This window comes from Oryx dammah, unplaced genomic scaffold (assembly GCF_014754425.2).
Source record: "Oryx dammah isolate SB20612 unplaced genomic scaffold, SCBI_Odam_1.1 HiC_scaffold_5, whole genome shotgun sequence".
Taxonomy (NCBI): Eukaryota; Metazoa; Chordata; class Mammalia; order Artiodactyla; family Bovidae; genus Oryx; species Oryx dammah.
Genome location: NW_024070189.1, coordinates 27553958 through 27576843, shown reverse-complemented (window position 1 = coordinate 27576843; position 22886 = coordinate 27553958). Strand labels below are relative to the sequence as shown.

Genomic DNA, 22886 nt, shown 5'->3' with positions numbered 1-22886 from the left:
CCTAGAGAAGAAAAAAATAGCTTTCAGAACTCTTCCATAAAAGAGAGGGAACTTCTTTCCTAATCTCCCTTCAAATGTGTTTGATTAAAATTGAGTTGCATGCTCATTTGTATACCAGTGTTTGAGGTAGTAGAGTAATGGAATTATGGCCATGCAGTATAAACTGCCCCTGAGGTTCTTGGCTGCATAATAAAAGGGTAATGAATACAGAAAATTGGGATTCTCTTGGGAAGAAATAAGTGGAGAACGTGTACTTCTACATAGGCAACCATCAGTGTCTTCTACCTATCACAGGCAGACTCTTTACCATCTGAGCCACCAGGGAAGCCTCTTCCAACATCTACCCATTCGTTTTTTTTTTAAGAGGTATTAACTGAGATAGTTAAGATCCTGAAACATAAATATTCCTTCTGATATACACTTGGAAGAAAACTACAAATGTTTTAAGTATTAAATAAATTGGCTTGAGCTATGAAATTCTTATACTGCTGGCAAGCAACCATGTCACAAGGCATGGACAAGATTAAACTTTAATGGATGACTGGGATAAGTCCAAGTAAAGGAAAGGAGGCCTCTGCAAATATGTTTCATGCTCATATAAGGATGCATATCGCCTCTTAAAAATGTAAACCAGAAGATTTCATGCAAGCTAGCATTAAAGAGGAAAAACAAGTTTTCTCATGGAAAGCACTTAGCTTTGGGATAGGCACCCAACAATGGGATGGTATTAAGATTCATATAATGCCAGATACTACTATGGTCCAAGATTAATTTTAACCAGTGACCTGTTCAGAACCCAGTAATAAAAAATACTTCCTTGGAAATGAGGTTTTATTTACAAAGAGATTTATATATGACTTAATATTTACCATGAATTTTTTAAATGAAAAATAAAGATTTTCAGAGGTCTAATAAAACCAAGAAGAAAACAAAGATTTTCTGGAAATACTGTTTTGGAGTGTTGACTGCATCAAAGTACAAAATGTATATTTTTAATTTTAGAATTTCTTTTTACTCATGCCTTATATTTGTTCTTAAAACAATTACAGATCTCTTTCCAAAGGAAAAATTGTGCTCTTCTCTAAAACTAATTTAACTTTGAAAAATACTTTATATTAACTGATTATTTAAGTATTTATAAAATGGATAGTATATCCAGAAAGAATTAAAATACATAGTTCCTGCCCTCAAAGAGCTTAAAACCTATTTGAAGACGTCAATCTAAAATATAAGAAGCAATAGCCAAGAAAATATAGCATTTAATTAATTACTAAATTGTGCATCAGGGCATAGTGATATAGAAAAGACTAGATGAAGAAAATCATACCAAAACTACAGAAGCTTTACTAACATCATACTAACATCTCTCAGAATATTCACCATATACCAAATGTGTTTAATAGCTTACCATTTAATCCCACTACAACCCTATACATTGCAATCATTAGCATCAATATTTTACAGACAAATGAACTGAAGCTTAGAGAGATTAACTTGCCCACGTTGAAAAGTTAGTAAAAAGCAGAACTGGGAAATGAACCCATATAGTCAAATCCTACCATGTGATTGCTTAGCTACTAAGGTACTCTGCCTTCATGGAATAAGACAAACTCAATGAGCATTTTGAAGACTTAGTGGTCCTTCTAAATGGAGGATGGAGAGAGGTATCTTAAGAAGGAGGACCAAAACCAGTGAGGGCATAGTCTCTGGAGTGTCCATGGTACATTTTAAGGCCCTTAAAAGAAACTGCCCATACTAAATCCAAAGTTTGAACAACATTGAACGTGAAGACAAAATTGGACAAATTCAGTGGAGTTGGGTTACAGAGATTAACAAAGACACTGAAGAGTTTTACAAAACAATTTTTCAGGTTTTTTTTTTCAATATAAAATAACTGAACTCTCATCTCCTCTCTGTCTCATCCTCAGCTGCATCTTCAAATTCCAAAAGACTTGAAATGAATCATGGGAGACCACCCAACATCTTTCAGACCTTTAGATTAAACTCAAAAGCATAGAAGTGTTCTTAATAGCTAAAAGGTTAATGCTTTTCAATCCTAGATCAGCCGACCCTAAGGAGATGACAAGAGACATCCTGGTGACCTGGAAATCCCACAGCCCCGCGCCCCCCCCAAGTGACCTCCCAGGGGTACTTCTCCACATTCCACACACTTGGCAGTCTGGTCTTGCCCTGTCAGTCTGAAATGGAATGCAGTCTCACACCCTGTCAGAACAGAGGTTTTCCTACACTGCAGTGGAAATAGTTCCAACCCTGGAACAGCTTATACATGCATGTTTATAAACATGTGGTTAATCTCTGGGAGAAAACATAAAAACTGGCCATTGTGATTGCCTCAGGGAAAGATAGTTGGGTAGTTAGGAAACATTCAAAGAAACTTCCTTTGCATCTCCCTACCCAACCCTTGACTTCTCTTTGAAGGCTATACATGTATTATTGTGTATTTGAAAATATATTTATTGCAAATGAATTAACTTTTTAGTGGCTTTTTTGCCTGTCCCACAATGCACTCAAAGCATCATTGCCAGCCAGTTCCCCAAGGCACAGCTCTTATCATACTCGGCCCCTAGTCACAAACCTTCAGTGCATGCCCACCACTAATAATGAGTTCCCAAGGTTCACAAGAACTGATTTCCTGGTATAATTTATGTTTCACACCACATTTTGAAATAGGTTATGTTCAACCCTGAGATTTCTTTGGAAGGAATGATACTAAAGCTGAAATTCCAGTACTTTGGCCACCTCATGCGAAGAGTTGACTCATTGGAAAAGACTCTGATGCTGGGAGGGGTTGGGGGCAGGAGGAGAGGAGGCGACAGAGGATGAGATGGCTGGATGGCATCACTGACTTGATGGATGCGAGTCTGAGTGAACTCCAGGAGTTGGTGATGGACAGGGAGCCCTGGCGTGCTGTGATTCATGGGGTCGCAAAGAGTCAGACACGACTGAGCTACTGAACGACTGAACTGAACTGAACTGATGCCTCATTGACAAGTAATAATATGGCAGGCAGTGAATTTTAAAAATTTATTCAGGGCTACACAGGTAACTGGTCATACTGCTGAGACTTGGCCCTGGAATACATGCCTCTTTCTATAATATCATACAGTTTCTTACATACAGTATATTAAATTAAATCAAAACCCTTTAGCCTACCATTGATTTCCAACCTTCCTGAGAAGTTTTCTCATGCAAATCCCTAACATCTATCCTTTGCTCCAGGGAAACTGGTACTTAAACACGGGTTCCTCAAATATCCCTCACTCAACTATCACTGTACCTTTCCCTGTTTTCTTTCTGGTCCTTTAGAATGTCTCCCCACTTCATTTGTCACTTATGAAAATCTTCCACGGTTGACCACAAGTGGTCCTCCTTAAGGCACCTTTCCTGAATTCCCCCAGTTCTCAACTATTCTCTTCTCCATACTTTATTGTATCACTCACAAAACTACATGTTAGTATTAAATTATAATTAACGTGATGTTTGTCTTAAACTAACTAAAAACTGTAAACATTGAGAAGAAAGATCATGGCTCTCCATGTTCATTTTCCCAAATATCTAGGAAACTATTTTCACTTATTAGAGCCTCAGAAACATTTGTTGAATTCAGTTTGATAACTGATATTCTGGAACAGCAGGGGTGCATTGTAAGATGAAGCAGACTTTGGAGAGAACCCAGAAACTGATTTTACAGTAGAGATTGTGAACTGATGATCTGTGACACTCTGAAAGATGTGCGTGTTGTTAGCACAGGGTCATTGCTTTTGAGGGTTTAATTTTTAATTTGAATTATTTTCCAGCATTAAAAGCAGAACATCTCATGTGAAAAACTAAATTTCTAGTTTTTTTAAAAATGGGAAAATCTAGCAAGACAGAGTCTGTCCTACCGCATGACACAATTGGCTAGACTTAGTAAAACCTGCCCGTTTTCATGATGGTACAGGCTCTCTGGTGTACCACAGCCCACCATTCATGGTTGTCTTACACTGAGGGAGCTATACTGATCTGTGATACCTGTGGGATGCTATATATTCACATTTTCAATTCCTACTTGAAATGGTGATCCTTTTTCCTTCAAAAAAGAGTCCCTAAGTCTCATTAACTCTACAGAGAGCTCTGTACCTGTTTCAAGAATGGCCTGGTGAAAGCTATTTTCTCAGCCATCTTTGAAAGAGTAACTTACCCTCCTCATATAGGAAATCCTCAATTAGAGGTTAAGTCAGGGGACTTTCCTGATGGTCCAGTGGTTAAGACTCTGTTCTCCCAATGCTGAGGGCCCAAGTTCGATCCCTGGTTGGGGAACTAGACCCTATACACAGCAACTAAGAGTTTGCATGACATAACTAAAGATCTTGAATGCTGCAAGTAAGACCTGGCACAGCCAAATAAATAAATTTGTTAAAAATTTATTTATTGAAATTGGAGGATAATTACTTTATAATATTGTGATGGCCTCTGCCATACATCAACTGAATTGGCCATAGGCCTACGTGTGTCCTGTCCCTCCTGAACCCCACCTTTCTCCCCACACTATCCCTCAAGGTTGTCACAGAGCACCAGCTTTGGGTTCCCTGCTTCATACCTCAAACTCCTGCTGGCTATTTATTTTACATATGGTAATGTATATGTTTTAATGCTATTTTCTCAAATCATCTCACCCTCTCAATATTTTTTTTAAAAAGCAGTTAGGTCAGTTGTTACATTTGGGTGTATTAATGGAAATAGAGAAAAATTCTATACAAAGAAACAAAACTCATTTGAACTACAGAATGTCACACTGAGACACTGCTAGAGGAGCTACCTACTAGTGGCCCATAAGCAGGGAGTAGAATACTATGCAGGTGACAGAATTCCATTGCAAGGGCGGATTTGAAGAAAGGCAATCCAATGCTTTTATTATTTTTATGACATTCCTACCAAATTGATTTTTTAAATCTTCAATTCTCCAATGAGGGTAAGCCCCCACTTAAATTTTCACAATTTGTACTTCAAAAGAATTCTTTTTTGCATGTAGGAAAAAAATGATTTATTGTAACTTTCCCCCCAGTAGTCCTTCATTTTCCCTCTGGGGTAATGGTAATCGCCTGACAGACTTTTTTTATATTTAAAGATGATAATCATGACCTCCCTGATGACTCAAATGGTAAAGATGCTGCCCACAATAGGGGAGACCTGTGTTTCATCCCTGGGTCAGGAAGATCTCCTGGAAAAGGAAATGGCAGCCCACTCTAGTATTCTTGCCTGGAAAATCCCATGCACATAGGAGCCTGGCAGGCTACAGTCCATGGAGTCTCAAAAAAAGATTCGGACATGACTTAGCCAGCAGTTATTATTAGTCCATGGGGTCACAAAGAGTCAGACACAATGGAGCAACTAACACTTTTAATTTCTTCATCATGTTGCCTCAAAGCCTCCCGTTCTTCAGGTGAAACACCTACGGCTTCTGGTTAATAAGACTCTCTTCATCCCCTGGTTGTTTCTTCTCTCATTATATTCCACCAAATTCTTGGCAGCCCCAACTGGCCAGAGCATTACAGGTATTATCATGTCCAACAGAGCATAACAGAGGATATTGAATCATTTCACTATTATAGCTTTATCTATGCAGTCTTAAAGCTTAATTAGTTATTTTGGCAGCTGCAAATCTCTGTTGACTCACACGTGGTTGCTCGATTGGAACCCCCAACTTCTGTTAAAGTTCATCTTTACCATCGCGTACTTCCACAATTGGACATTTGGACTTCATATCTATCCCTATTAAGTCTCACCATGTTTATATTGGCCCATTATTCCAACCTGTCAAGGTTGGATTTGATTCTAGAACTCTCTCTTCTTTATTTCTATCTCTGCAAATTTGATGTGTATGTAGTCAATTCTTCCCTCCAAGTCAGTAAAAAATAAGCAGAGTAGGAAAAGCCTTTGCTTCAGGGCCTCCTTCCTGGTTTCCAGATTCAAGCTGGTCCCTCAATTTTTTTGAGAAGAGCCCTTTACCTGTCAATGGCCTACTCAACTCTGTTGTCAGCTTTCTACCTGTCTTGAAGAATGCTCTGGGAAAAGAATGTTCAAGTGTGCGTGCATACACACAAATATACACTTTCCCTGGGAGAGAATTCATAGCTTCCACCAGATCTTCAGAGAGTTTCCTGATATAAAAAATATTAAGAAACATTGACTTTGTAAATTCTCTGAACACCCAATATATTAAAATATCTATTTTTTAAACCTCTAACGATCATTATTTATTGGGTGCCTACTGTGTGCCAGGAGAGCTCTAACTATTGAGATTTTTAGAACACAATAGACCAAGCCCCTGCCCTCATGACGTTTACATTCTAGTGAGGCAGAATGCTAGACCATTATGACCAAGAAGCCAGTAGTATGTTTAATACTGATAAATATCAAGGAACAAAAATAATGTAGTGGATATCAAGTGCTGAGCAAGAAGGCTCCCTCTCATCTCACAAATGAGATGACATTTGTGTTAATACAGCAGCAAATGCAAGGCACCCTGTTAGACCAGACTCTTAGTCTACCCATAAGCAGCAAAGCTGCAACAGAGTAAGCCAGGGAAAATAGTGGAGATGATTTGGGTGAGGATTGTGGGTGGGGAAGCCAGAATGGCTCTCCAACATAGGTTGAGGGGAGAGGGGTTCCCCCTCAGGCACATTTGGAAATGTGGAGGAGACGTATTTTTAGTTGTTACAGTGACTCTGGGGCCCTACTGACACTTAAGGGCAGCAGAGACACTCTGTAGAGTTGTTTTGTATGCTGGAAAACTGTCTTGCCTCCAATGTCAACATCATCCCATTGAGAGACCCTGAGTAATTTTAGCCATTGTATAAACTCTGGACTTTACTCTGAATGAGATGGGAAGCCATTAGAGATCTCAGTGAAGAAGAATGAATGGTCTAATGCGTTTATCAAGGCTCAGTCTACCCATCCTGTTGAAGATGAAGGAGACCACGGCAGAAGCACAGATATCAGTTCAGAGATTGTCACAATAATCCATGTAAAAGATGATGATGCTGGACCAGGGAGATAGGAAGGAGGAGATGACAGCTGGTTGGATTCTGAGTAAATACTTAAGATGGACAGGTATTGATGATGCAATAGAAGTGGTATGAGAGAGAAAGAAGAGAAGAGGATGAATCCATGATTTTAGGTGTGATAAGAATCTATCATTTGGAAGGATAGAACTGTCATTTGTAGTTGTGGTGGAGAACAATTTTAGTTGGAAGTGAAGTATTAGGAAGAAGGCCATGTGACATAGCTGCTTAGATTGATGGATGAATGCAAGCATATAAGAGTATGTATTGTATGTAGATACAGTTACAGAGAGATAAAGATACAGATATGAGAACTGACAGACAAAATATAGAGATAGAGACATAGAAAGAAATCTAAAAGAGATCAAAAATGTTAACACCAGCTATCTCTAGTTTTTTTTAATTTAATCTGCAGGTTTTTCTTTTACACATTTCCTAGATTAATTACATTAAGCATGTCTTGATTTTGTGAAATGTAAAACCTTTGAATATCTGCAACACTACTTCATACTTATTCATATTTATGAAAGCAACAGAGATCTGCTTCGATTTTTCTTTTCTGTGGACTCGGCCCCTCTCCCTCCAACTGCTTACTCATCAGTTAGCAATGGACTCCCCGCTTGCAAGGCCACTTGTCAGGATTTAAAATCTTAGCCTTACTCTACTGTGGTCATTATAAGCATGCAAGACATTTCCAGACCCCCAAGATTTTCATTCCGGGGAGAAATGGGGGAATTGTTAGCAGCTGGATCCTCTTTGAAAGAGCAAGCCACACATATTTATAGAGCTTTAGGGGATCGTAGGAGGAGCAAAACAATTGTCACTCAGGTCCCCTTTCCTGGCAGCACCTCAAAGCTTACCAAGTGAGAACAAGAGTGCCCAGCTGCCCCGGACAGCCAGAGAGAGTGAAATTTAAAACTTGAATTGCCTCTCTCTTCTCATTATGTATTATTTGTCAATCATGGATAAAAAGTGGTTTTTGCCCTCCAGCCGCTAGCCCTGGGGCGCACATATCACTCAGCAGTGCCACTTTCTTCTGGAACATTGCAAGAAAAATCAGTGATTACACCTTTTGCTGAAAGGAAGTGTGGTCTTTTGTCCTTTTTTTTTCTTTTTTCATTTTAACCTGACAGTTTAAACTAAGAAGGCAAGTCACTTGGAAAAAAATAAGTAAACTTGGTTGTTATGGTGATAGACATCTTAAATATGGAAATAATATCTATTAGTACACAGGTGCTTTCCTCTTTCCTATTGGAGCCAACATGTCTGAAAATTACTTGATGGCTACAGCCTACTGGGAGAGGGAGATTGTACTCCTTTGTACCAGACCTTGCAAATAAGCAATAAAATGCACACTATCACTCCATATGAAATGCGGACTTTAAAAAATAGATTCATTTTGATGCCCACCTTTCAAGCTTGCTTTACAACATTGAAACACATTGCCCTCATTTGTACATTTCACTCATGTGACAATGGAGCCCTTTTTAAAATTTTTTCATACCATTTAGGACTCAGTAACTTTTTATTGTATTGTATAGGGAGTGAAGATATGAAGCTCAGATGTATTTTCAGTTCCTATGATAAATATACATTAAGCCATACTGCACACAGCTTTCTGTCTAATATTCTTAAACAACGTACCAAAACATCACCTCAGTAATTCAAGCACATTCTAACAGGAAACATCAGCATCCCTTTGTGTCTAAAATTTGCACCTTTGACTTGTATAAAGGAGAAAAGTCCCAATAAAGCAATGCTGAAGTTTTTAGATTTCTTTAACCAGGAACAGTGCACTGAAGGCATTAGAAAGCACAGCCCTGATTCTTTTTTAAGTTAAATACCACTCACCAAACAATTCAAAATTCAAAAAGTATGCATTTTACAGGTGGATCAAAATGCTAACATAATTGCTGACCTTCAGTGAAACAGATCCTGTTACAGTAAGACCATATTGGCTCCCTACCATTCTTTTCTTTTTGTCATAATTCTGTCTAGGAACAGAAATTATGCCAACTGGAAAAATCCAATCATGGAAGCCCTAGCAGGTTCAGCCTCCCCTTTCATGTTCTAATTTACATGGAAATGTGAGGTGATCACATTGTCATAAGTTTTACAGAATGTAGGTCAGGGCAGTAAGGACAATCAATAGTTTGGGCCCACCTACTGCTTCAAGCTTCTTATTTTCTGTGGGCAGGATATGGACCCTGCAGTAAGTTCAGGTTCAAATGGAAGGCTCTGAACTGGCCAGGCTTCCAGCCAAAGCTGTGCTTTGTCAAGGCATTTCACATGGTTTCCATCTAAAGCTGCAGAAGACTCGGGCAAGTCTGTCTGTACCAATGAATGTGTGTGTGCGCAGACTGCCACCTCGACTGGTTCTGATTTACACCTAATTCTCTCCAGGATCTCTAGAAGTGAACTTTGCTGAACTTCGTAGAAGTTCAACCTTTGTAACCAGACCTGAAATCCCAGAAGTTCTGTCTGGAATTCAATTTCAAAATGAAGACATGTCTTTCCAAGTTACATGTTTCCAACTATTGTTGATTATTTGGCCCCAATAGCTGTCATGTCTAATGCTGTACATTCCTAAATATCTAGGTAGTGTAAGAGAACTGGAACTTAGAGGACCAGCACCATGGAGGGGGTGGTTGCAGAACATCTACAGTTTCAAAGTATGTCTCATTAAAGGAAGCTTCCAAATACGTGAGGATTTTGCAGTGGCCCTTGGCAACAAGTATCTATTTGTTGCTTTTAATGTTCTTCTTTATTTTCTCTTCCCAACTAATCCATCAAAACTGAGAGAAAAAGTCCAAACTGAATGCTTACCCTTGCTTTGTTGATTCTCCGGGTTTTCAATTTTATGCCTTTGTTCTCTTGTCCTTTACCTGAGCTACTTTTCTGTTTTTGCCATATGTTCATAATCTCACAAATCATAAGGCTCCCTTTACAAGCTCTTCATCCATGAAGCCTTGCTTGACCCTATCAACTGGAAATCATCCCCCCTTTATCTGAGCGCCCGTAACTCTGAATGGCATGACATCATCATGTATATATTATCTCCCTCACTAGACCATAAGATGCCTGAGGGCAAGACTATCACTCAATTGTTAGAAAGATGATGGAGTCACTCAAATGACATTCGTTGAAAGAATAATGAATGGATAGATGGATATTCATTCAAATATAAAGCAACAGGAGGACATAAACATAGGCAGCATCATAACAGAAGGCTGCAGTGACAAAAAGCATTTAAGGAGGAAGGACACTTTCAAGGTCTTCCCTGCCTTTGTGCCCTGTCAAGTTAATGCTCACTTCACCACCATGTGAGCCTCAGAAGGAAAAGCACCTCCTGGTCCTTAAAGTTACATCCTCAGCCCCTTCAGCACAGTAACTGGCCCGTAACAGATACTCAACAAATGTTTTTTTGAATGAATAACATATTGAGTTTTTAAAAGCAAAGACTCTTTATATAATGTAAGCCTCTAAGCTAGAGAAGGAAGTTTTAGGGACATCAGGAGATGAGAAGATTTTAAAAAAACCAATCACCTAAAGCATCTAAGGTAAACCACTAAAAACATGGTCTCCCAGTTTCTACCTGTCTGACCTTGTCTGAGCCTCCTTGAGCTTTGAGTTCTCTTCCTGTTCAATGTCAAGTTGATGAGACAGCCGCAAGTGATAATCTGTGTAAACTCAACCACTCTCTCATTAGCCCAGAAACAGATTATAAAAACTGATACTGGCTCTTGAGAGAGTTCTTCTGTAGAGTACTCTCTTATTTCCAGAATAGCTCCAAACTTGATAAGATCCACGCCTTTGGAGGAGAGATTAGCATCAGACCCAGTGGGGATTTTTAATCACATTAAAACAAGATAACATGTTATCTGAGAGAAAATTAATCCTCACTTCTAGGCTGTGTTATTTATGCAACTTGACAGATGGGAATTCTTTTAAATAGTTATCTGGTCCATTTCATTTCGCAGGCTTTATTGCCTTGACATCTAAATATCTTTAATTTATAAGCATTCAAATGGTTCTTGATTAAAATAACTAGCAATTTTATTAGTTCTTGCTTCATAAAATAAGTCATATAATCAAATTCCTAAAGATAGCATATTGATATCATATTTCCAATTAGATTTCCAGGTTTATAACATCAGGTACCCTAAGATGACAGCATAAATAAATTCCTTTAGCTCAGCACTTACAACTTAATATTAGTTGGAAGAGATCTGCAGAAAATTGCCTGGGATGAAGGAAGGTGGATACATATTTGAATGAACTTTGTAAAACAAGTAACTGCTTGTTTAAAATTCCTTGCATTTCCAGACAGTTCTTCTGATTTTTGATGGTATCATATCCTATTTCAAAATATGTAAAAGCTTTATTTATAGAACCAACTATTCACACTCCTTTTCACAAATGACTTTAAATAGATTCTTCCCAAGTATGATTTCATTAGAAGTGAAAAGGAAAGTTTACCATATTTAACAAATTTATCTACCTGGTTATGAAAAAATGAAAAGTATAAATGAGATAGTAAACAAAGAGTTTAAGATATTTCAAATACCCTCTACAAATCTAGTAAATATCATTCATATATCAATTACTTAGCCAGGAAATATTTCTCAATCACTAATATTAAGTGAAGCAAGTATAGGCAAAAGCTATTTAAATCCAGTTATATGAAAGTTAACATTACTACATGTATCAGATTACACCCAATGAGTGACCAGTTCTTATTTACTTAAAAAGCTAGTCCCAAAAGCTCTCTGTTATCTGGCTTGTTACTGTTTATAATTGCAGTTATAATATAAATCAAATTCCTATAAAGCCACATAAAGCATATTAACATCACATTGTCAATTAAACTACAATTTTACAATGTCAGGTACCAAGAAGTTAAGAGTATAAACAAATTCATTTAGTTCAAACACTTATTTTATCTTAAAATGTTCTACTTTGTGTGTGATATGAATTCTAGCAAACTACTCATAAGATGAATTCTAATCTTAAAAAACAAACTACAAAGGCCTGGATAATTACATTACTGACTTGGACTAATGCACTAGAACAGTTTCAGAATTTTGATAAGGAAAGCATTCACTCAATATTTTAGGTAATCATTAATTTTTAAGGTGAAAACACAAAGCATTACCTCAATGATGAGTTCAAGCTTAATTGTAGGTTCCAAAATGTTGCATTAGTTAAAACATGACAAGAAACCACAAATCAGCATTTCTTTTTTACCCTCACTTATTCATGGCAATGCTATGACCAAACTAAAGCTACGCTATCACATATTCCCTTTTTTGAAAGCCGAAACTGATAAAGTAGGTAGAATAGCATTCTTGCTCCATTTTATATATGAGAAATTTGAGACTCAGAGTCTAAGTTCCTCAAGACCACACAGTTGGTAAATAGCAGACCCAGAGAACAAGATTGCCAGGAAAAGAATTTACCAGCAAAGTTAATGAAGCATTTTACACTCGGGTCAGCCAGAACTACCAGTTCTACATTTCCTATATTCTTCCAAGAACCCTTATTTGCTTTTCTGTGGATCAACCTAATTTGTTTCTACTCTACTATATGTGATCCATTTATCCCAGTCAGATGTTATTTTCCATTATCCTTGCATTTAAGTGTTGGTATCCTGACTCAGCTTATGCTTTTGTAGGTTGTCAGTCAAAGGTCTTATAAATTTTTCTTCCTTTTAAAGTACTGTGTACCTGAGAGAAATCAGAAGAGCAGAAAAAAAATTCAGCCACGTCAAAAACATATATTAGAAAGAAATTTGCTTTGCATATTGTCATTTAGCAAACAGTCCCTTGATTGATACTACCATGTATCTGAATATGACTGACAGAGTCAAAGCCTAACAAGGAAGACATATAATAGGCTAGAGATGACTAATGTACCGTGGTATGTGCTCTAGTAGAAGCCATGAATTAGAGAGCTTCCAAGAGTAGGTACATAACACTGCAGGAGTTAGGGAAGGGAAATAGGCAAGGGACAGTTGAAATAACCATTAAAATGTGAAGAAATCAGCAAAGAAGGTCAGTCCAGGCAAAGTTGCCCAACCTGATGTGGCACTTTTAAGAATCTGCCCCTTACTGGCATTATAGGATGGTGTTCCACAGAATTTCCCCACTGCGTGCCCATTTTTACTAAACTTGTCTTCCTGAAACACCAGTTTTCACCAGCTTTGTATGACTCATCTGCTACTATAACTTGGCCTCCACCCGATCCGCTCGATAAAGGAGACTGTCTTCCACTTTGATCCTAGCAACAGTTTATATCTCAGCATAATTGTAGGGAAACAACTATGGATTACACCACACTCATTCAACCCAAAGTCTAGTAACTTTCAAGGATCCATAGCTCCTTTAAGCATTTTTCTATCAAGTCTTCCTCTTCCTCCTGGGCAGGACCTGAAAAATGGTGGAAAATCAAAATATCCTCTGGGGACAGACAAAAGTTGAATATGGCTAAGAATGTTTGAGAAAAAGCAAATACTAGAGCTAGAAAGGTAAAAACAACAAAGTAGTGAAACTTTTTGAGCACTGAGCAGTAATTAGCTGTCAGGCATCATGTCAAGTGTGTTTTGCTTTATCTAATTTAATCCTCCAACTTCCCAGGTGGCTCACTGGTAAAGAATCTGCCTGCCAAGCAGAAGATGTGAGTTTGATCCCGGGTCAGGAAGACCCCCTGGAGAAGGAAATGGCAACCCATATCAATATTCTTGCCGGGGAAATCATATGGACAGAGGAGCCTGGTGGGCTACAACCCATGGGGTCTCAGAAGAGTCAGACATGACTTAAAAGCTAAACAACAACAACAGTTTAATCCTCACAACAATTCATGAGGTAGATCCTGTTACTTTCCCTATTTTACAAATGAAGTAACTGAAATTCAGAGAGGCTCACTACTTCCTGAAGATCACACATATGGTAAAGGGACCAGTCAGGCTCCCACTCACACTCTAGAATCCACACTCTTAAGCTATATGCCTCCCAAATATAGGTCATGTTGGCTTGTAAATCTGCCTTCCATGCTTCATTAGGTTCCAATTCATTCATCCCATGAATTGGATCCTAATGAGATGAGCCATTGAAGGTTTTTAAGCATGGATGTATTTGGACTTGAATTTTGGAAAAATCATTCTGGGGACATAGGATGAGGCGAAGAGAATGGACAGAGTTCAAAGACCACTGCCGGTCCCTGTGGTGATGCGATGAGGCCCTCAACTTGTGTGGTAGCCATTGGCAAGGAAATGACAATAAATACTTGAGAACTTACCATGTGTGAATGGATGAGGAAGGGGGATGGGAGAGGATTCCAAAGTCTCTGGTCTAGCTGGCTCTTGGAGGTTGCACACAGTGGAGAGAGAACGCAGAAGGAACTGGTTTAAGACACAAGATAGGGAGTTACATGGCAGCCCACCACCAGACACACTTCCCTCTGTGGTCAGGCTTGCCTGTGTTCAGATTGTTCTTCCAAGTCAACTTTATCACCGATTTTTTTTTTTTTTTAAGTAACTTTTTTGGAGATCTTTCAAGGAGGGTAAAATCCACGGAGACTAAGAATCTGGACAGTCTGTTCTGATGGGTCTGGCTTCACATTCTTTTCCTACTCCATTTTCTAGAATAGTCGTAGGCACTACAAAGAGAATCCACTAACATCATCCAAATCAGCATCCAGGCCCTACAGGAAAAAGCCCACCCAGCAGGTTTTTAATTGCCTCTCCATCTCACCACCCAAACATCCTTGTTATCATCATTTTTTTTTTAATGCCATGACTCATCAGACCACCAGGTAAAAGCCCCAGGTCACCAAGCCCACAGCCGGGGAGGGCATGGAAAGGGGAGACAATGGCTCTTACAGTCTCTTCTTTGAAATAGATTTTGTAGCTTATTTTTGCTGAGCAGAAAGCACCTTTTGAGTGGTCCAATTTATTGAGATACCACAAGGATGACACAGTTGAAAATCAGCCTAACATGAAAATATAAATTGGCTTCCCACGTGAAAAGAAACAAAGCTAGTGACATTTCCACAGAGCCAAATATTTCATCACAAGAACTAAAGTCCTCTGTCTTAGTTCTAGGTCATGTGTCAATAAGAGGGTTGTTATTTTTTAAACCCCGTGTCATGTGACCCAACTGAATCATCTATAATAATTTTGGGGAGTGAACCAGACAACCAGGACCCTCTCTCAAACACAAATGCTGAGGCCAAGTCAAATCAGCAGCTGCTTTGTGTTTCTGAATGAGTTGTTGTAATTTAAATGTCTCATTCCATTGGGAACTAAGGGAGGTGACATAACCCAGAAGAAGCTCGGAAGTGAGAGTGTTTGTGGGGGTGGCTGAACTACGTGACCTTTAAGGTCTGCCCTCCAATTCTGTCTTCAGGAGTCAATGAATGTACTTCAGGAGTTTTTGGCGGTTCAGGGCAAGCTTCTTGGGAGGTTTATTTGAAAGAAAAAGAAAAGTGAGGCTGCAAGTAGGTGGATATGATGAAAGGTTTTTCTTTACATCATCTTCCATGGAAAGTATTTTTAAGTAGCTAGTTAAATGGTGAGTGCCTATTATGCTCTGTATTATGAGAAAAGAGGGAGTTCATCTTCTTGGACAAAATCCATACTACAATGCTTGGGCAGCAGTAACAGGTAGAGATAAAGCTGATTCTAGGACTTTGTTTTAATTCCTCTAAGAAGAGTATCACTAAGCATGCTATATTCTGTTGTTTAAAACACAAAATAGAGATAGTTAAAATGGACTTGGGACATGATATACAGAATGCCACTTCAGTATTGTGGTCAAATGAAGGGCTAATCCTAATTTTTATTCTGAATTGTACACAGAGTCGATTTTTCTGTGTACTAAATGGTATCATTTAGTTAGCATTCAATAATGCCTAAGTAAAAAATTGTATGATTCACTCAACAGATGCAGAAAAGCATTTGATAAGATGATAAGATTCAACACCCTTTTAGGATAAAAATCTTCCACAAACTAGACATACCATATACTCTTAAAAGGAAGAAAATCCTTACTGTTTGCAATAATATAGATAAACCTGGTGGATATTATGCTAAGTGAAATAAGACAGATACAGAAAAATAAATACTGCATAATCTCACTTATATGTGGAATTGTATAAAACCAACCTCTCTGAAGCAGAGAGTAGTTTGGTAGTTACCAGAGGATGGAGGATGGGGAAAAATGAGGAAATGATGAAAGGATACAAAGCTTTAGTTATTTAGGATGAATACACTCTGCAGACTGAATGTACAGCATGGAAACTATTGTTAATAATACTGTATAGTACACTTAAAATTAGCTAAAAGAGTAGACTTAATCTTTCTCACAAAAGGGGGAGGAAAAAAATAGTATGAGATAATAGGTATGTTAATTAGCTTGATTGATTATGGTAATCATTTTACAATGTATACATTTATCAAAATAGCACACTGTATAACTTAAATATACAGTGACAATTTCAATTTGTCAATTATACTTATATAAGGTTGGAAAAAAAATAAAAGAATGACTAATATGCTTCCACTTGGAATTTGGCTTGTTGTATTATATTCCAGTTTGAGGAGGAGGGCACAATGTAAGATTTAATTCCTCACATTGGCTAAATATTCCAAGTGAGGTTTTACTATTTATTGTATTATTAATCTTTAAAGAAAATTTATCAACATGATCTTTTGTTTTGGCCAAGAGCATTTTATATATTTATATTCATTCCATTGAACAGTAGTGTGTACAATAAATATCTTAGAAATTTTCCAGCTAGTTTAGGAAATTGCTATCAAAGCTAACATTTATGGAAAGATCATGATGAGATTAAGAAAACATTGAGATTTTGTCTTTGTAAAAATAAATAAGATCTCTGAATATAAGGGTCTAATTATCATGGTAGAAAGTCATGTGCCATTTTCTAGACTTTATCATGAACTCTGAGTTTATGTTCTAAATGATATATACTACTAATTTCAATTCCAAAGGATCTAGAAGTTCCTCATATTTAGTCATTTATGTTATATATTGAACCAATTTCTCACTCTCTGTGAGAAGTGCCTGGGAAGTTTTATGAGCCTGAAATTCCCTCATAGGCCATCTCGTGTGTATCAGAGGATTCTGTGTTATTCGGATCAAGGTAATCTTTTTACAGTCTTTGACATACCCCATGGCTTCCAGTGATTTCTGACGCTCTGTGAAAGTTCGGATTTGGGAGTGCTTGCCAAATGTGTCTCGTGGACGCCAGCAGACATGGAGTTGTGCCTTGCCCTGCTCTGTTCTTGCCCTCTCTTTACTCCCAAATCCAAGACTGCTGGCCGGATAGCTCATCCATAGCTCAGCTTGCAAGCAGAGCACACCCAACCAAGCCTTAAGGACAGCTTTCAAAATGACCTGCGGAGAGTAAATTTGGGAATCTTCTCAAGCCTTCAACTGGGACTCTTTCCCAAACCAGTGTTGCTGCTTATTTGTCAAATATTCTGAAGATCTCTCTGACCATGAGGACAGAAGCAGAAATATTTCTGAAGCAGCGAGCAGAGAAATCACTGCCTCCACTGATCTCAGAGACCAAAGTGTCCTAGCCAGCAGGGATGATTCAGTCATATCAACTGCCTCCTACTTTTTCTGGCCTCTGATCGGCTTCAGTCTTGGGTTCTGTTCTGTTTTGTTCGTTTTGGTCTTGTTTTGACTTTGTTTCTATTTTCTAGCTCTTGGCTTAGCTTGGCCTTTGTCTTTTATTGCGGAAATAGAACAGTTTCAAAAACAGTGAGTAATGGATTAGTGTGAAATTGGAGGGAGCTTTACAGAAACCTGTGCAGAGCATTCTTTGCCATATCTTCACATTCACCTGTTCCCATGGCTTGGATAAGACATTAATCGTTGTCAAAGTTTCGAACACTACACAGTAGAATTGATATTAATATCCTTTTTATTTATTCAGGGTTTTGCTTTCTTAAAAAGTTTCTACATATAGTGCCTCATTTGAGTCTAGGAATGATGGGTACAGATGATAAGATACATTTCAGTTCAGTATGAAGGACAGTTTTCCATAAACTGATCTGTCCAAAAATGAAACAGCAAACTTCACAAAGAAATGAGTTCCAAGCAATGACGATGTTTGTGTAGGTGGTAAACAATCCCCTCTCAGGGATTTTGTATAAACATCCTTGGTTTGGGTGCAATCTTGGATTAAATGATACTATGATGAGAAAAAGAAGAGGGAAAATGAGAAGAGATATATGTTAATTCAAATATATTGTCTCAGGAGAGAGGAAAAAATGAGAACATAGGTTACAGTTTTCTTAAAATCTTTGGCAAGATTATAGAACTCCTAAATGTAGGTTTAATATACCACATGTAGTTGAGTAATTCATCATTTCTTAGGTTGTGTTTCAAAAGCTCAATAAGAGTCTGAAATAGTATAGGCTTAAATCATGGTCTCAAGAACTGACCAAAAACTGAAGAGTTAAGGGGAGAGTTAAGTATAAGTGGGAGCAAGGTGCATATGAAGGCTGAAGATACGCCCCAGGTATAAAAAGAAGGATGGAGTGGGGAGGGCAGACGTGGAAAACACTGGAATGGCCAAAATGAAGGGAGCAGAATTACCAACCCAGCATAGGGCGGGGCTAGAATGAGGTCACTGCTGTATTAAACTAGAATCAACCAAATACCAAACTGGTTTGCATTAGTGCTCCCATAGCTGGAAGAAGTACCTCCCTTTTCTCCTCCAAGACTCCAGTGGAATGTTTTAGTAAAATATCCTCTTGGCCTAGTCCAACTTTACCTTAAAAAAATCATTTTTAAAGTTTTTAGAAGAAATTTTTTCATGATTTTAGGGTTCTGAGGCAGGCAGGTAGGGCAGGGGACTGACACATTTTCCTTTCTGTTTTACCAACGTGACTTTTGGAAACTGTGATATAATATAAGTAACAATACTCTGTGACCCCGTGCACTGCAGCACACCAGGCTTCCCTGTCTTTCACCATCTCCCAGAGTTTGCTCAAATTCATGAGCTGGTGATGCCATCCATTGTTTATAATGTAACAAATAACATTACATTCAAGTCAGTTGCTGTCTTTCATATCTGACTCACATCACATAAACAAAAAACGGTTATAAAAAGTGTTCTTTGCCTAGCTTCAGTACATTTTCTATTGTACGCCTGGATTGCCATTGACAGGAATGCCAGGCTAAAAATCCCAGATGTTCTTCAGATTTTACCACGTGTAAATGTGTCACCTGGAAAGTGTTCAGGAAAGTTGCTCATTTTTTTCAGGAAAAACTGATTATAAATTAACAACAGGGCTTCGTAAAATGTTAAACACCTAGCATTCAGATCTTGCTGTTTTGTGTTTTACCATTCTGCAATAAAAGAAACCAGCACTCCTTGGAGGAACATCTAATTCTAGGACTAGAGCAAGAAATATATAAAATGACCCTGGAGCATCTTACAGTGCCAGAAAGTAAGGAAGCTCTCAAAAAAAAAAAAAAAAAAAATCAGAACAACAAAACAAAAAGACCCTAAAAAGGCCACAATGATGGAGAATGTCAAAGAAATACAGGAGCCAACTGAAAACTCTCCCAATGGCCCAGCCAAAGCTGAAATGATTTGAGCAACAAAGTAAATACAGTTGTATTTATAATAACCCAAACTATAAAATAAATATTCATGACTGCAAATGGCTATACGAAAATAGGATTGGTTAAAATAAATAAATTGGATAAAAAGACAAATTGTTCATCCAAAAAGAATTCCACATAATTTATGTAGATATTCTGTCCTCAAGGAAATGGAATATAACTCCCTACTCTGTTAGTTTGGATTGCACATCGGAATTAACTTCCTGCCCAAGAGTGCTGTATGGAAAAGGTGAAAAAAAGAGTAGCTTTAGAGTGTAGAAATTTGACAAATACCATCTGAACAAAGTGGTCAAGGTTAGTATCACAGTTATAAGTCATATGCATAGCATGTGATGAGAAGGGCACTTTACCTTCATCTAGAGGCTCTTTAGTTCCTCTTTACTTTCTGACATCAGGGTGGTATCATCTGCATATCTGAGGCTGTTGATATTTCTCCCAGAAATCTTGATTCCAGTTTGTGCTTCATCTAGCCCAGCATTTTGCACAATGTACTCTGCATATAAGTTAAATAAGCAGAGTGACAATATACAGCCTTGATGAACTCCTTTCCCAATTTGGAACCAGTCCATTGTTCTAACTGTTGCTTCTTGACCTGCATATAGGTTTCTCAGGAGGCAGGTATTCCCATCTCTTTAATAATTTTCCACAGTTGGTTATGATACACACAGTCGAAGGCTTTAGCATAATCAATGAAGCAGAAGTAGATGTTTTTCTGGAATTCCCTTGCTTTTCTATGATCCAACAGATGTTGGCAATTTGATCTCTGATTCCTCTGCCTTTTCTAAATTAAACTTGTACATCTGGAATTTCTTGGTTCACGTACTGTTGAAGAATCGATAGCTTGAAGGATTTTGAGCATTACCTTGTTAGTATGTCCATGCGTGCATGCTAAGTCACTTCAGTCATGTCTGACTCTTTGTGACCCTATGGACTGTAACCCACCAAACTCCTCTATCCATGGGATTCTCCAGGCAAGAATACTGGAGTGGGTTGCCATACCCTCCTCCAGGGGATCTTCCCAAACCAGGGATGGAACCCTCATCTCCTGCACTGGCATGCAGGTTTTTTACCACTAGCACCACTCGGGAAGCACCTGCTAGTACGTGAAATGAGCACAACTATCTGGTAGTTTGAACATTCTTTGACATTGCCCTTCTTTGGGATTGGAATGAAAACTGACATTTTCCAGTCCTATGCCATTGCTGTTTTCCAGATTTGCTGGCATATTGAGTACAGCACTTTAATAGTTTCATCTTTTATGATTTGAAATAGCTTGGATGGAATTCCATCAACTCCACTAGCTTTGTTCATAGTGATGCTTCCTAAGGCCCACTTGACTTCACACTCCAGGATGTCTGGCTGTAGGTGACTGATCAACCATCGTGGTTATATGGGTCTTTAAAACCTGTTTTGTTCAGTTCTTCTGTATATTCTTGACACCTCTTCTTAATCTCTTCTTCTTCTGTTAGGTCCTTTCTGTTTCTGTGTTTTATCGCACCTATCTGCATGAAATGTTCCCTTGGTATTTTCAATTTTCTTCAAGAGATCTCTAGTCTTTCTGTGGCTCAGATCATGAACTCCTTATTGCAAAAAGTCAGACTTAAATTGACGAAAGTAGGGAAAACCACTAGACCATTCAGGTATGACCTAAATTAAATTCCTTATGCTAATACAGTGGAAGTGACAAATAGATTCAAGGGATTAGATCTGATAGAGTGCCTGAAGAACTATGGATAGAGATTTGTGACATTATACAGGAGGCAGTGATCAAGATCACCTCCAAGAAAAAGAAATGCAAAAAGGCAAAATGGTTGCCTGAGGAGGCCTTACAAATAGCTGAGAAAAGAAGAGAAGCTAAAGGCAAAGGAGAAAAGGAAAGATATATCCATCTGAATGCAGAGTTCCAAAGAATATCAAGGAGAGATAAGAAAACCTTCCTCAGTGATCAATGCGAAGAAATAGAGGAAAACAATAGAATGGGAAAGACTCGAGATCTCTTCAAGAAAACTAAAGATACCAAGGGACTATTTCATGCAAAGATGGGCAAAATAAAGGACAGAAATGGTAAGGAACAAAGAGGAGCAGAAGATATTAAAAAGAGGTGGCAAGAATACACAGAAGAACTATACAAAAAAAATCTTCATGACCCAGATAACCACGATGGTTGATCGATCACTCACCTAGAGCCAGACATCTTAGAATGTGAAGTCAAGTGGCCCATAGAAAGGATCACCATGAACAAAGCTAGTGGAGGTGATGGAATTCCAGTTGAGCTATTTCAAATTCTTTAAGATGATGCTGTGAAAGTGCTGCACGCAATGTGCCAGGAAATTTGGAAAACTCAGCAGTGGCCACAGGACTGGGAAAATGTCAATTTTCATTCCAATCCCAAAGAAAGGCAATGCCAAAGAATGCTCAAACTACCGCACAATTGCACACATCTCACATGCTAGTAAAGTAATGCTCAAAATTCTCCACGCCAGGCTTCAACAGTAGGTGAACCATGAACTTCCAGATGTTCAAGCTGGATTTAGAAAAGGCAGAGAAACCAGAGATCAAATTGCTAACATCCACTGGATCATCGAAAAAGCAAGAGAACTCTAGAAAAACAGGTACTTCTGCTTTATTGGCTACGTCAAAGCCTTTGAACGTGTGGATGACAACAAACTGTGGAAAATTCTTAAAGAGATGGGAATACCAGACCATCTGGTAGGAATACTGACCTGCCTCCTGAGAAATCTGTATGCTGATCAAGAAGCAACAGTTAGAACTGGACATATAACAATAGACTGGTTCCAAATTGGGAAGGGATCACATCAAGGCTGTATATTGTCACCCTGCTTATTAAATTTTATGCAGAATATGTCATGTGAAATGCCAGGCTGGATGAAGCACAAGCTGGAATCCAGACTGCCAGGAGAAATATCAGTAACCTCACATATGCAGATGGCACCACCCTTATGGCAGAAAGCGAAGAAGAACTAAAGAGCCTCTTGATGAAAGTGAAAGAGGAGAGTGAAAAAGTTGGCTTAAAGCTCAACATTCAGAAAACGAAGATCATGGCATCCAGTCCCATCACTTCGTGGCAAATATATGGCAAAACAGTGGAAACAGAGACTTTTTTGGGGGCTCTCCAAAATCACTGCAGATAGTCACCGTC

The 22886-nt window shown here is 38.4% G+C and overlaps 1 long non-coding RNA gene across 1 annotated transcript; it reads right to left on the bottom strand.

The window, feature by feature from the left end:
* Positions 1-12642: 12642 nt before the first annotated feature.
* On the bottom strand, positions 12643-14728 carry LOC120863305. The gene is made up of 2 exons (XR_005720964.1): positions 14361-14728; positions 12643-12790 (listed from the first exon to the last, which is right to left on the bottom strand). It is a non-coding gene; the product is annotated as an uncharacterized LOC120863305 (long non-coding RNA).
* Positions 14729-22886: the final 8158 nt, after the last annotated feature.